At 41.1% G+C, this 14706-nt stretch overlaps 1 pseudogene; it reads left to right on the top strand.

Annotated features, from left to right (window-relative positions):
• The first annotated feature begins 9786 nt into the window (after positions 1–9786).
• Positions 9787–10566, top strand: LOC129631944 (chromobox protein homolog 1-like; annotated as a pseudogene).
• The last annotated feature ends 4140 nt before the right edge of the window (positions 10567–14706 follow it).

Here is a 14706-nt window from a genome sequence, read left to right as displayed (position 1 = left end):
GGAGGGAGGAGGGAGGAGGGTTCAGGATGGGGAACACATGTATACCTGTGGTGGATTCATTTTGATATTTGGCAAAACTAATACAATTATGTAAAGTTTAAAAATAAAATTTAAAAAAAAAGAATAAATATTCTCATAAATTTACCTATACACACACACAAAAAAAAAGTCAGACATGACTGAGAGACTGAACTGAACTGATGTATACAGTACATGGAACTACACAGTAGGTCAGACTGTTAAGTGCAGGAATATTTCTGTCTTACTCACTTCATGCTGCAAGCCCCTAGCACAAAGCCAGAACATAGGTGTCCAGTGAATATCTGTTATGTGTGTTGTTGGAATTGTATTTAATGCTACTTGACTGTGGGTCATATTTGTTTCATACAAATGGCTTGAGTTAGGCCTCCTGGTTTGTTTTCGCCTGTTTTTACTTGATCAATCTCAGCTTCTTCTCTGGATAACAGATGAAGCTGTTCCTCAAAGAAGCTTGCTGCTGCTGCTGCTGCTAAGTCGCTTCAGTTGTGTCCGACTCTGTGGGACCCCATAGAAGGCAGCCCACCAGGCTCCCCCGTCCCTGGGATTCTCCAGGCAAGAATACTAGAGTGGGTTGCCATTTCCTTCTCCAATGCATGAAAGTGAAAATTGAAAGTGAAGTCGCTCAGTCGTGTCTGACTCTTAGCGACCCCTTGGACTGCAGCCTACCAGGCTCCTCCATCCATGGGATTCTCCAGGCGAGTGTACTGGAGTGAGGTGCCATCGCCATCTCCGCAAAGAAGCTTAAGTCAGTAAAAACATATGTGAAAGGATCTCATCCAGTTTCATTGAAGGAAATTTGCTAAAACTTTTCCCCTCTAACCTCCTTGCTGTCAGGACCCATTTATAAAGCAAAGGGCTACAGCTACAAAGGAATTAGTCAGGTTTCCTCTTTTCTTGAGAGGATAAAAATTAAGCTTCTGAATAGAGTAAGCTATATGATGTTTTCACTGCCTATTCTGGGAAGGACAAGTCTATACCACCTAATGACTAGCATTTTCTCTAGGTTTTATTTTCTTGGAGCCTTTCACAGTAGCCGGCAACAGCTGTAGGGAGAGGACTAGCAGGTTAGCTGCCTCCAGACACAGTGGAGGGAGAAGAAACCACAGAAATGGAGCACAGGAGTCACTTTTAGGGGATCATTCTTCAATTTTCTGCCAAAGTGTTTTTGGTCAAGACAATTAATGGTAACTGGCTCATAACAACACTAGAAAAGAGTGAAGGTAGTTATTGTGAGGATAAAGAAATGCATTATGGGAAGGCAGGAGAATGTGAAGAGCCAGGACTCAGAAAAGTAAGAAACAAGGTACCTTTGGGATTTGACCTCTTAACACACACTATCCGCCTCTCTCTCTTTTTCTCTTCTTTCTCCAAAGTCCCCTCTCTAGAAACTAGCTTGTGCATGATTTCTGCTTGAACATACCTATCATGTTTCTCTCTTCATACATTAATAGTTTAATTCTAGCTCCTACTGCTAACTGGAAACTGATTCTTTGTTTCTCAACTCCAAATCCCCAAAAGAGGAATTGGATTTGCCCTGCTTGTTTTATCTGGGACAAACTCCAATAACAAGTCATAGGTTATTGGCAAGCCCATAACAATGCTCACTTTGACTCTTGTCCAATCAGTGTGGTAGGAGTGAGAATGAAGAGTGAGTTCCAAGGCATAAAACATAGACATGCCAACTGAGGACAGAGTGATGGCAAAATTTCTTAAGAAAGCAGTATAGATGGTACAAACAACCCAAATATCAACTGCTCTAATCCTCTCCCAACAGGGGAAGGCAGCTGGTGTTAAAGGATGCAGAAATTTAAGTCTTTCTAAGACAGTTGTATCAGAGTCTCTGCCTCACTGTTCCTGTGAAGGCTGACCACTCCCATCCACCAGCATCTGTGACTCTCTGCCTGGGACTTTGGCAGTCATAGACATACACTCAAGGCAAGCCAGAGGTGCCTGGGAGCTGCTGGCACCAGAAGCAGCATTCAATCAATGACAAGTTGGAGTTGGTAAATACCCCAGATGCTCTGATTTTTAGGTCACACAATCCTGAGGTGCGTTCTACCCTTTCCCAGAGGTCCAGAGTATGACTGAGCCATGGCAACCCACAGAGATGGGCTGCTCAATGACAACACTCTATACTGGCTTCCTCCCTTCCTAGTCTCACTTCTCTACTCTATTGCCTGTTTCTCTGAGATTCACACATCCTAGACCAGGGCATGCTTCTTAAAAGCTCAACCTATGAAAAAGGTTTTCCAGATTTAAGAGTTCAAACCAACACTTTCTTCAGACAATGTGATCCCTCTGTGTCATGGTCTCCTTACCCTATTCTATAAATCACCACAAACACTTAAGAATGGCAAGGCAAAATTCACAAATTTTTCATTTCCTACAGTAAGATATGTTTGCTCTGTGAATATCATTACACAACTGGTTCACTCTTAGACCTGCTGTACTTGTGGAACAGGTTGTATTCCAGAAATAAAAACAATAACTTAAGCCAATTTAAGGAATGGACAAGGTGGTCAGTCTCAGAAATATGTCATAGTCATAGAAAAACTCAGTCAATAACCAAAAAGGTAATTTAAAAACAACACAATTTCTTCAAATGGACAGGTACACTAGGTCCATACTTTAGAACTAACATCAGCATCATAAAGATAACAATTCTGCCCAAGTTAATGTAATAAATTTAATGCAATCCAAATAAAAATTATCAGCAGTATTTTTAACTATTTTATACAGAAAAATAAATAAAACTAGTCAGAAAAAAAAAACTCATTAAAAAAATAATGAGGGCAAATTATCCCTCCCAGATATTAATATGTGATATAAAGGTACATTAATTAAAGCAACATAATACTAGCCCATAAATATACATGAAATATCCCAGGAAGACCCAAAAACATACAGGAAATTAATATATGATAAAGATGCATTATTAAAGAGATGGTGTTCATAGAATGGATAGCCAGTTAGAAGAGAATTGAATCCATTCCTCTAATCTTAAAACAAAATACATTACAGATGCAGTGAACATTTAAATATAAAAACTGAAAACCACAAAATTATTAGGAAAAAAATAGAAAAAATTTTTGTACAATCTTGATATGGGAAAGCCTTCTAAGCATAATATATAAGTCAGAGTCATGAAACAGATTGATCAATTTGACTATTTTTAAAATAAAAAATTTAAAAAATTTCCACAGCAAAAATTTCCATAAGCAAAGTAAAAGGAATATATTAAAAAAGGGGGTAGAAGACTTCCCTGGTTGTGCAGTGGATAAGAATCTGCCTGCCAATGCAGGGGATACAGGTTTGGTCCCTGGTCTGGGAAGATGCTACATGCCTCAGAGCAACTAAGCCCGCGCACCACAACCACTGAGCCCACACTCTAGAGCACACAAGCTGCAACTACGAGCCTACCTGCCACCACTACTGAAGCCTGTGCACCTAGAACTTGTGCTCCACAACGGGAGAAGCCACCACAATGATAAACCTGTGCATGGCAATAAAGAGTAACCCCCTCTCACTATAGCTAAAGAAAGCCCATGCAAAGCAATGAAGATCCAGCACAGCAAAAAATTTAAAAATAAATAAAAATGTTTTTTAAAAATGGGGAAGAGACACACCTGGTGGTCCAGTGGTTAAGAATCTACCTGCAATGCAGAGGAGATGGATTCTATCCCTGGTGGGAACTAAGATCCAACATGCTGCAGAGCAAGTAAGCCTATGTGCCACAACTACAGAGCCTGCATTCTGGAGTCCATGAGCCACAGTTATTGAAGCCCATGTGTCCTTGATGCCTCTGCTCCATAACAAGAGAACCCACCACCACTGGAAGCACTCACACCACAACTAGAGAGGACCCCCTGTGCACCTCAACTAGAGAAAGCCTATACACAGCAATGAAAAGCCCATGAGCAGTCAAAAAATAATGATAATAATAATAATAAAATTAAATTAAAATTTTAAAAATTCTTAAATGAGGTTGATTTTTACAATTTGTATCATAAATGGCTTGGTTCCCTAGCATATAAAACCCCCTAGAAATTATTATACAAAATTAACAACCCAGTATTTGCCAATATATGTGCAAAAGACAAGTAGATAGTCCACAGAAAAGGACGTCCAAATATTCTTAAAATATGATTAGTTACAATCATGATTAGTCTAAAAGTAAAACACACTCCTATATGACTCTCTTGTATGACTTTCACACTACTCTACTATACCCACACTTCTAACATCAAATGTGTGGGTTCTCCCAAACATTTGAGTTTGGAAAGCAATTCTTCCACCCCAGTTTAGTGTTTTACAATATGGACTCATTTCTGACACTACTCATTTCTGACACTATCTACCGTGTGTTTGTGTGTGTGTGTGTGTGTTTGCAAGCGTGCTAGTCATTCAGTCATGTCTGACTCTGCAGCCCCATGGACTGTAGCCCACTAGGCTCCTCTGTCCATGTAATTCTCCAGGCAAGAATACTGGAGTAGTTTGCCTTTCCCTTCTCCAGGGGATCTTCCCGACCCATGGATTGAACCCAGGTCTCCTGCATTGTAGGCAGATTCTTTACTGCCTGAGCCACCAGGGAAGTCCTGAGTTAGTGTCAAACCCCACAGTTAAGGGCTCAGTCTTACAGGACTTCGGACACCACTTCATCATTTCAGATACTGATGTCACTTGATCCACTGGCTATAAATCAGAGGTTTCCAAGAGTCCCTCCTTCAGTTCTATTAGTTTACTACAGAAGCTCACAAAATTCAGCAAAATTATTTACTTACTAGGTTACCAGTCTATTATAAAAAAATATCTAACTCAGGAACAGCCAGAAGGAAGTTCCTGAGGACTGGACTGTCCTATTTCTTCCATGGGACAAGAAATGGTGAAAGGGATGTAAAGCTTCTATGCTCTCCCACCCAGCACCTCCCTGTGTTCACCAATCCATAAGCTCTCCAGACACCATTCTTTTAATTTTACTGAAGCTTCATTATGTAGGCATGATTAATTGATTCAATCTCATGGCCCTCTCCTCTCCAAGGGCATGGGGGGAGGGAAGAGATTTAAAGTTCCAATTCTCTAATTCTGGTTGAGCCCCCTGGCAACCAGGCCCTTCCTTATGGATTTTCCAAAAGTCACTTCATTAATACAAACTCAGGTGTGACTGAAAGCGTTTCATTATGAATATCAAAAGACACTTCCTATCACTCTGGAAATTCCATAGGTTTTAAAAGTTTTGTGCCAGTAGTAAAGAGGAACTAAAGAGCCTCTTGATGAGGGGGAAGGAGGAAAGTGAAAAAACCAACTTAAAGTTCAATATTAATAAAACTAAGATCATGGCATCTGGCCCCATTACTTCATGTCAAATAGAAGGGGAAAAGATGGAAGCAGTGACAGATTTCCTCTTCTTGGACTCCAAAATCACTGCAGATGGCAACTGCAGCCATGAAATTAGAAGACAATTGTTTCTTGGCAGGGAAGCTATGACAAACCTAGACAGTATGTTAAAAGACATTCACTTTGACAACAAAGGTCTGGTCTGTATAGTCAAGGCTAGGGTCTTTCCAGTAGTCATGTACAGATGTGAGAGCTGGACAATAAAGAAGGCAGAGCACCGAAGAATTGATGCTTTCAAACTGTGGTTCTGGAGAAGACTCTTGAGAGAGAGTCCCTTGGAAAGCAAGGAGATCAAACCAGTCAGTCTTAAAGGAAATCAGCTCTGAATACTCTTTGCAAGGACTGATGCTGAAGGTGAAGCTCCGATACTCTGGCCACCTGATACAAACATCTGACTCATTGGAAAAGTCTCTGATCCTGGGAAGGAGTGAAGGCAGAAGGAGAAGAGGGTGACAGAGGATGAGATGTTTGGATGACATTACCAATTCTATAGACATCAACTTGGGCAAACTCTGGGAGATGGTGAGGGATAGGGAGGATGGATGTGCTGCAGTCCCTGGGGCTGCAAAGAGTCAGACATGACTGGCAACTGAACAACAACAACAATGAGGGACAAAGACCAAATACTGTATAGATTTTATTATATATACTTCCTTACTCCTTGGAAGGAAAGTTACGACCAACCTAGATAGCATATTGCAAAGCAGAGACATTACTTTGTCAACAAAGGTCCATCTAGTCAAGGCTATGGTTTTTCCAGTAGTCATGTATGGATGTGAGAGTTGGACTGTGAAGAAAGCTGAGTGCCGAAGAATTGATGCTTTTGTACTGTGGTGTTGGAGAAGACTCTTGAGAGTCCCTTGGACTGCAAGGAGATCCAACCAGTCCATTCTAAAAGAGATCAGTCCTGGGTGTTTTTTGGAAGGAATGATGCTGAAGCTGAAACTCCAGTACTTTGGCCACCTCATGCAAAGAGCTGACTCATTGGAAAAGACTCTGATGCTGGGAGGGATTGGGGGCAGGAGGAGAAGGGGACGACAGAGGATGAGATGGCTGGATGGCATCACCAATTCAATGGATGGTAGTCTGAGTGAACTCTGGGAGTTGGTGATGGACAGGGAGGCCTGGCGTGCTGCAATTCATGGGGTCGCAAGGAGTCGGACACAACTGAGTGACTGAACTGAACTGAACTATACTAAATCTTACTACTAATAAGGTAAGTACAATGAAAACTATAGTAAAATACCATTTTCACTTATCAAATTGGCCATATGGAAAATTTTGATATTACTGTGTTGACTGGGTGACAGACAATCCCATACACTACTAGTGCAAATAAGAAGGGGAATATCTACTAAAATTTTCAATGCACATTTTCTTTGACCCATCAAGTTCGCCTTTATGGGCAATTCAGAACCCTCTCTAGAATAAGGGTCAGCAATTTTTTTTTCTAAAAAAGCCAAAAAGTAAATATTTTAAGCTTTGGTGCATGGGGTCTCTGTCTCAATTACTCAACCCTTTAGTGTAGTGTGAAATCAGCCATACACATTGCATAAATGAATGAGCATGGCTTTCCAATATAACTTTATTTATACAAACAGCTATAGGTGGGATTTAGCCTGAAGGCCATAGTTTGCCAACTACTGCTTCAGAGGCAATGGCACCCCACTCCAGTACTCTTGCCTGGAGAATCCCATGGACGGAGGAGCCTGGTAGGCTGCAGTCCATGGGGTCGCAAAGAGTCGGACATGACTGAGCAACTTCACTTTCACTTTTCACTTTCATGCATTGGAGAAGGAAATGGCAACCCACTCCAGTGTTCTTGCCTGCAGAATCCCAGGGATGGGGGAGCCTAGTGGGCTGCCATCTATGGGGTCGCACAGGGTCGGACACGACTGGAGCGACTTAGCAGCAGCAGCAGCTTCAGAGGCAGTAGGTGCAGAAAGGCTGGGCACATCCTCATTGGGCAGAAACCACTACTGTCCCCAAACTCCATTTCGTCCCCCTAGTAAAAGTCCTGAAGCCAGAATCTGGATATCCAGACTGCACTTCTCAACCCTATTGGAAGCTTGGTGATCACGTAACTAAGCTCTCAATGACGTGTGAGCAAAAATTCTGCTTCCACCTCTGGCTCATTTCCTTAGGCAAGATTTCTTAGGAAGAAATCTCTGTTCTTTTACTCTTTCTCACTGGCTGTTGACAATGACCAGAATAGCATTAAAGCCATATACTGAAAATGGCAGAGTTACCGTCAACCAGAGTACCTGAATGACGAGAGCGGGGAGAGTGGCCCATTGTCCCACACATAAGAGAAACTGTTTCAAACCTGGTCTGAAAGGCAAAACCATTTTGCTCATAACTTCTTTCTGAGAAGTTAGTATTCCTGATAAAATGCTTAAGCAATTTTCTGTGAACTTTAATGGGATTAAGGTTTGCTCTCAGAAACCAATTACCCACATGCCCAATTACCCACACAGTCAGTTGCCAGCTGTCAATCAAGGGTCTAGTGACCTTTAACCAGACTTTCTTTCTGTGTCTAGTCTAACAATGATTATCTAACTGAACTTTCTTCCTATCAAATGTCCCTACCAATAGTAAATTTGGAAAGTGGCCTTTCTAGGGTCCATTTCCCTTCTGTGTCTAATCGTAATAAAATTTTGATACATGCTCACAGCTAAATTGCCTGAAAACTTCTCTTTAACACTTGGAACACTCACCTGGTGCTGTAACATGAATGAAAAATAAATTTATGTTTCTTTAATCCATTAAATTTTGGTCTCTATTTTTGCAGCCAAATCTACCCCAATACATTCACATTTTCTAAATTTGTTTAAATTCACTAAATGCTTGCTTTGTGTCAAAGACTATATTAAGCACTTTACATGTGTTGTATGTCACTAAACTCCACTTCTTTCTCATAATACCTACCACTAGGACTGGATGCCAGGCCATTGACTACCACCACTAATAACAATACTAGTTGTAGCAGCAATAACAACAAAAATAGCAGTAGTTAATACTTATTGAATGCTTTCTATGAGCCAAGAACTGAGCAAAACTCTTTATATCTTATTCTTTAAAATGTTATGGGGATTCTTCTTGGAAAAAGCAAGCAACCAATCTAAGTTTTATCACTAATGTTAAATTAATCTCTTCAATAAATTAATTCACTGTATTTAGAAAATGAAAGGAAACTTAATGCTTTCCTAAGAGTAAAGCTCAAGACAATCACCTTGGTTGAGGAAGATCCAGAGTAAATGAAGCTCCTCTTAAAAGAAATATGATTTCCCCAAAGCATATTAGCATCATTGGGACAGAGCTGGTGGTGGGATTTTTGTTTTGTTTTGTTTTCCCCAAAGGAACATTATTTTTACAGGCTGAGAAGCACCATATACTTTTGCTCTTTAGGGCATTTTCACTGGTCCTTCCCAAGGCAAAAATTTGAAGGTGCTCTTGAAGACTTTTCTCCTAAGTGCCCCTACCTTTCTGGAGAAAGAAATCATCTAATTTCATCCCCAAAGACTTGACTCTGTTTTAAACCAACCTCAGATTATAGGCATAAAAGGAAGAATTAGATTTTGATTTGAAGAATGGGCTAGGCTTGGAATCAGTTCATCTCAGTTCAGTTCAGTTGCTCAGTCATATCCGACTCTTTGTGACCCCATGGACTGCAGAATGCCAGGCCTCCCTGTCCATCTTCAATTCCCAGAGTTTACTCAAACTTATGTCCATTGAGTTGGTGATGGCTTGGAATAATTTTCTCTAAAGAGGATTTAAGAATTGATATTGTCGTATTGCACTTCAGTAGGGTTGAATGAATTTTTTTGTTTGTTTTTGCATTTGTGGTTATGCTAATGAGCCTATGGAGAGGTTACGTTCTGCACATGCACACACACACGCACTCACCCTGGTCCTGAAGGAGTGGGATGTCCTCCCTAGAGAACCCTGTAGTCCTCTCAGGTGAACCAGTCTCCTAGGACTATGCAGAACACATGTTTTCGAGTGACACATTCAGGCAGCAAGAAAGAAAGGGTTGGAACAATGTAGGGTTGACCCCCTGGTGTCAAAAGAAGTCTGGCTGCCCCATCTGTCTTTTGAGAATAAGAAAAAATTCTTGAATTTGTAGACATTTTCAAGTTACAGAAACCTCAAGAGAAAGATATTTAGGGTCCCTGCATGAGGAAGAGTTTCAGCAATATTAGAAAAAAAAAATTCATCCACCTATACATCCATCCATTTATTTTACAAATAATTATTGAGGACTTACTATATGCCAGGAACCATTCAAAACTTAGGGGAAGGGGGAGAATCAGGGAAGTATTGGTCAAGGGTACCAAGTTTCAGTTGGGCAAGATGAGTAAGTCCTAGAGATTGACTGTACACCATAGTGCCTACTGTTAGCAACAATATGTTGCACAGAAAGGGCAGCTCTTCTATGTGTTCCGTCACAGTCACCACTCCCCGGCCAGTAGTGCCTACTGATTCCTCTCAGGTTTGTGGGTGCTGCTCTGAGCAGCCGTCACCCTTTATACCAGAAAGCTGGCAGGCACCGTGAGGAAAAAACAAAATAAGAAGAAAGTAGAGGAGGTGCTAGAGGAAGAGGAATATGTGGTGGAAAAAGTTCTAGACCGGCAAGTGGTAAAGGGCCAAGTGGAGTATCTCCTAAAGTGGAAGAGGGTCTCAGATGAGGACAACACATGGGAGCTGGGAGATAACCTGACTGCCCTGACCTCACTGCCGAGTTTCTGCAGTCACAGAAAACAGCACCCGAGACAGACAAATCAGATGGAGGCAAGTGCAAAGCTGATTCTGATTCAGACAATATGGGGGAGGAGAGCAAACCAAAGAAGAAGAAAAGAATCAGAAAAGTCACAAGGCTTTCCCTCGAGTTTGGAACCTGAGCAGATTATTGGAGCTACAGATTCCAGTGGAGAACTCATGTTCCTGATGAAATGGAAAAACTCTGATGAGGCTGACCTGGTCCCTGCCAAGGAAGCCAATGTCAAGTGCCCACAGGTTGTCATATCCTTCTATGAGGAAATGCTGATGTGGCATTCCTATCCCTCAGAGGATGATGACAAAAAAAGAAAACAAGAATTAACTCTCTTGAATACCAGTGGCTGTCACATCTGACTGCGGGTTTCAAGTGGGGAGAGAAGGAGTTCTACTTGTCTTGATACCATAAAGATGGCTTGAGAAGATGTGCTTTGAATAGCCAGTATAGTTTCTGTGCCTTACAGCAGCCTAAGTGCTTCAAAGCCATTCCATGTGGTACAATTTGCACACCCATCTTCGTGGAGAGGAAGAAGAATCAGTGTTTCAATGCAACTCATTCTGAACTTCACTAAGAAAAGCAAAGAGTCTTCTATGATGGACAAAACTTGTAGAGTGGGATGTAGGAGAGCAAGCGATACTGTAGACCTTCAAAGAGCATCTCCACAACCCACAGCCTTCTTCCCAAGAGGGTTAACTCTGCATTTTTCACAGCATAGAATGTGTGTAGTTTTTGGCTATTACTTGTGTATTGTGTGGGGTCGGTGGGATGGGGTGAGAAAGAAGGGAGACTGGAGTTAAGATTACTTTTGTTAAAATTTTAATAAACTGTGAAACAAAGGAAAAAACAAATAATGATGATTGGGTTCTGTGTCCAGAATATTGTATCCTTTCAAAAACTGTCATTGGCCACCTAAATGAGGACTGTGAGAGACTGTTTAAAAGTTGTGAATGCCTGAAATGTAGAAGCCAAGGTATTCCCTGCCTGAGATTAATGTTGGTCCCAACAAAGGACTAAGCCAGTTATAAAGTTAACAAAGTTGCCATTTGGGGGATGGAAACTGGTTGAGAAGGAAATTTAATATATAAAGGAGGTTGGTGGGATGGGGTGGGATGGGGTGGGAAAGAAGGGAGACTGGAGTTAAGACCATTTTTGTTAAAATTTGAAGAAACTGTGAAACAAAGGAAAAAACAAATAATGATGATCACTCAGTCACGTCCAACTCTTTGCAACCCCATGAACTGCAGCATGCCAGGCCTCCCTGTCCATCACCAACTCCCGGAGTTCACCCAAACTCATGTCCATTGTGTCCGAGATACCATCCAACCATCTCATCCTCTGTCATCCCCTTCTCCTCCTGCCCTCAACCTTTCCCAGCATCAGGGTCTTTTCCAATGAGTCAGCTCTCCACATCAGATGGCCAAAGTATTGGAGTTTCAGCTTCAACATCAGTCCCTCCAATGAACACCCAGGACTGATCTCCTTTAGGATGGACTGGTTGGATCTCCTTGCAGTCCAAGGGACTCTCAAGAGTCTTCTCCAACACCACAGTTCAAAAGCGTCAATTCTTCAGCACTCAGCCTTCTTCACAGTCCAACTCTCACATCCATACATGATCACTGGAAAAACCATAGCCTTGACTAGACGGACCTTTGTTGGCAAAGTAATGTCTCTGCTTTTTAATATGCTGTCTAAGTTGGTCATAACTTTCCTTCCAAGGAGTAAGCGTCTTTTAATTTCATGGCTGCAGTCATCATCTGCAGTGATTTTGGAGCCCAGAAAATAAAGTCTGACACTGTTTCCACTGTTTCCCCATCTATTTGCCATGAAGTGATGGGACCAAATGCCATGATCTTCGTTTTCTGAATGTTGAGCTTTAAGCCAACTTTTTCACTCTCCTCTTTCACTTTCATCAAGAGGCTCTTTAGTTCTTCTTCACTTTCTGCCATAAGGGCGGTGTCATCTGCATATTTGATATTTCTCCTGGCAATCTTGATTCCAGCTTGTGCTTCTTTCAGCTCAGTGTTTCTCATGATGTACTCTACATAGAAGTTAAATAAGCAGGGTGACAATATACAATCCTGACGTACTCCTTTTCATATTTGGAACCAGTCTGTTGTTCCATGTCCAGTTCTAACTGTTGCTTCCTGACCTGCATATAGGTTTCTCAAGAGGCAGGTCAGGTGGTCTGGTATTTCCATCTCTTTCAGAATTTCCCAGTTTATTGTGATGCACACAGTCAAAGGCTTGGCATAGTCAATAAAGCAGAAATAGATGCTTTTCTGGAACTCTCTTGCTTTTTCCATGATCCAGCAGATGTTGGCAATTTGATCTCTGGTTCTTCTGCCTTTTCTAAAACCAGCTTGAACATCTGGAAGTTCATGGTTCATGTATTGCTGAAGCCTGGCTTGGAGAATTTTGAGCATTACTTTACTAGCATGTGAGATGAGTGCAATTGTATAGTAGTTTGAGCATTCTTTGGCATTGCCTTTCTTTGGGATTGGAATGAAAACTCACCTTTTCCAGTCCTGTCTTAGAGGAGCTAATTCTTGGAATTGACAAGACCCTTTCTTTTCCGATTATGAAGTTGTAAATATCAGTTTCTCCACCCAAGCCACTGGCTGAAGTATTTAGGGAAGGGCAGAGAGTGGTATAGGAGGTAGGCAGATAGGGAAAGACAAGGACCAGTGCTCAAAGAAAACTCAAGTAGAAAACTCTTGGAGACTCTGTTTTTTGAACTTTGAAATCATTGGTGGCAGGGTTTAGTCACTGACAGCACAAGTTCAAGAGTTGAATCATTTCAAAAATTAAATCTTCTCAGGAGAAGATTTAATTTCATACTGGGGCAGTGGTTCACTTTAAAACAAAACAAATTTTTTAATCCTAAGAATTAACTAAAATCCAAAATGCTGTCTTGGATCATGAGCTCCATCAGTTCTTGACATCATCTAGACCTGAATCTAGAACTCCACTGTAATTTTTAGGCATGTGTTAGGTTTCTGTGAAAACTTGTTTAAATGTAAATTTCATATCAACACTGTTATTTTTGTCTTAATAAGACTACAGATTTATAAAAAGATAATAATAAACAAGGAAATGAAGAGGGTGGGAGGAAATGCTTGGAAATGATGAAGATGTTTATGGCATTGGTTGTAGTAATGGTTTCACAGATGTATATTTATCTCCAAACTCATCAAGTTGTATACATTAAATACGTACAGCTTTTTGTATAACAACAACACCTCAATAAAATGGTTTTAAAAAAACACTAGGGATACAACAACAAACAAGATAGTCAAGGAGATGTGACCACATTTGTAACCCGTGTGATGGCTCATTCAAGCATCAAATATAGATTCTCTAATGTCATGTGTGGTTTATTTTTTTCAATTTACACTTCATTCTCGCTCACTCAACCATCTTAAAAAGTGCATCTAACCCTCCATGTATAATGTTGGTTATATGCAGCCAACAATTGCCTCATTGGCCCTCCCCATGTCTGAAATTCTCCTCAATAAGTCATCCTTCTGGGCTCAGACTTGTGTAAATGTCGGGAATTCCCTGGTGGTCCAGTGCTTACGCTCCATTCTTGCACTGCTGGGGGCCCAGGTTCAATCCTTGGTCAGGGAGCTAAGATCTCACAAATCAAGTGGCAGGGCCAAAAACAAATTAATTAATTAATTAAAAATACACAGACTTGTGTAAATGTCAGGAATTCCCTGGTGGTCCAGTGCTTATGCTCCATTCTTGCACTGCTGGGGGCCCAGGTTCAATCCTTGGTCGGGGAGCTAAGATCTCACAAATCAAGTGGTAGGGCCAAAAATAAATTAATTAATTAAAAATACACAGACTTGTGTAAATGTAAGAGTTCCCATTTAAATGCAAATAGCCCTGCAGCCATAACACATTACATCATTGTCATTCATTAACACCTTTCGAGTGTAACAGCAACTGGGAAGTCTAAGAAACCCTGGAAAGGGAGAGAACGTAAAAGTGCTTCCAGAAAGAACAAGGCCAGCTGGCAGCCTCAGCAGGAATATGGGAAAGAGGTTGCCAAGCGATTGAAGAAAGGTGAACTGAGCACACACTTCCACTTGGAGAGACTGAAGGATTTTGTTGAAGGACAGCAAGACAATCAGTAACAAACTGAATGATGTCTGGTATGTAATTAGCTACTCATTTATATTCTCACGTATATCTGAACCTCTTAATGGTTCACAATCATTTCTGGAAGCGGGTGTGGTATACTTTATGTAACAATATGGAGAAAAATCTGCTTACCAGGAGAACCCACCCACTACCAAAATTGTTTACTTGGATGAATAACTAAATTATAAGCTTTGATGAGGAAGAAGGCCTCCAAGAGGCAGTTGATGATCACTCTGGGGCTAATTCCAGGGTTTGGCTTTGCTGACAAGGATCTATAAATTGGGGACAAAAGCTGAATAGGCTGGATAATAAAAGAGTCTTCAGAGGCTGTTTGGAGTAAGAGAGGAAGA

Source organism: Bubalus kerabau, chromosome 1 (genome assembly GCF_029407905.1).
Source record: "Bubalus kerabau isolate K-KA32 ecotype Philippines breed swamp buffalo chromosome 1, PCC_UOA_SB_1v2, whole genome shotgun sequence".
Classification (NCBI taxonomy): domain Eukaryota; kingdom Metazoa; phylum Chordata; class Mammalia; order Artiodactyla; family Bovidae; genus Bubalus; species Bubalus kerabau.
Note: the sequence above shows the minus strand (reverse complement) of the source record. Positions and strands in the feature narration are given on the sequence as shown.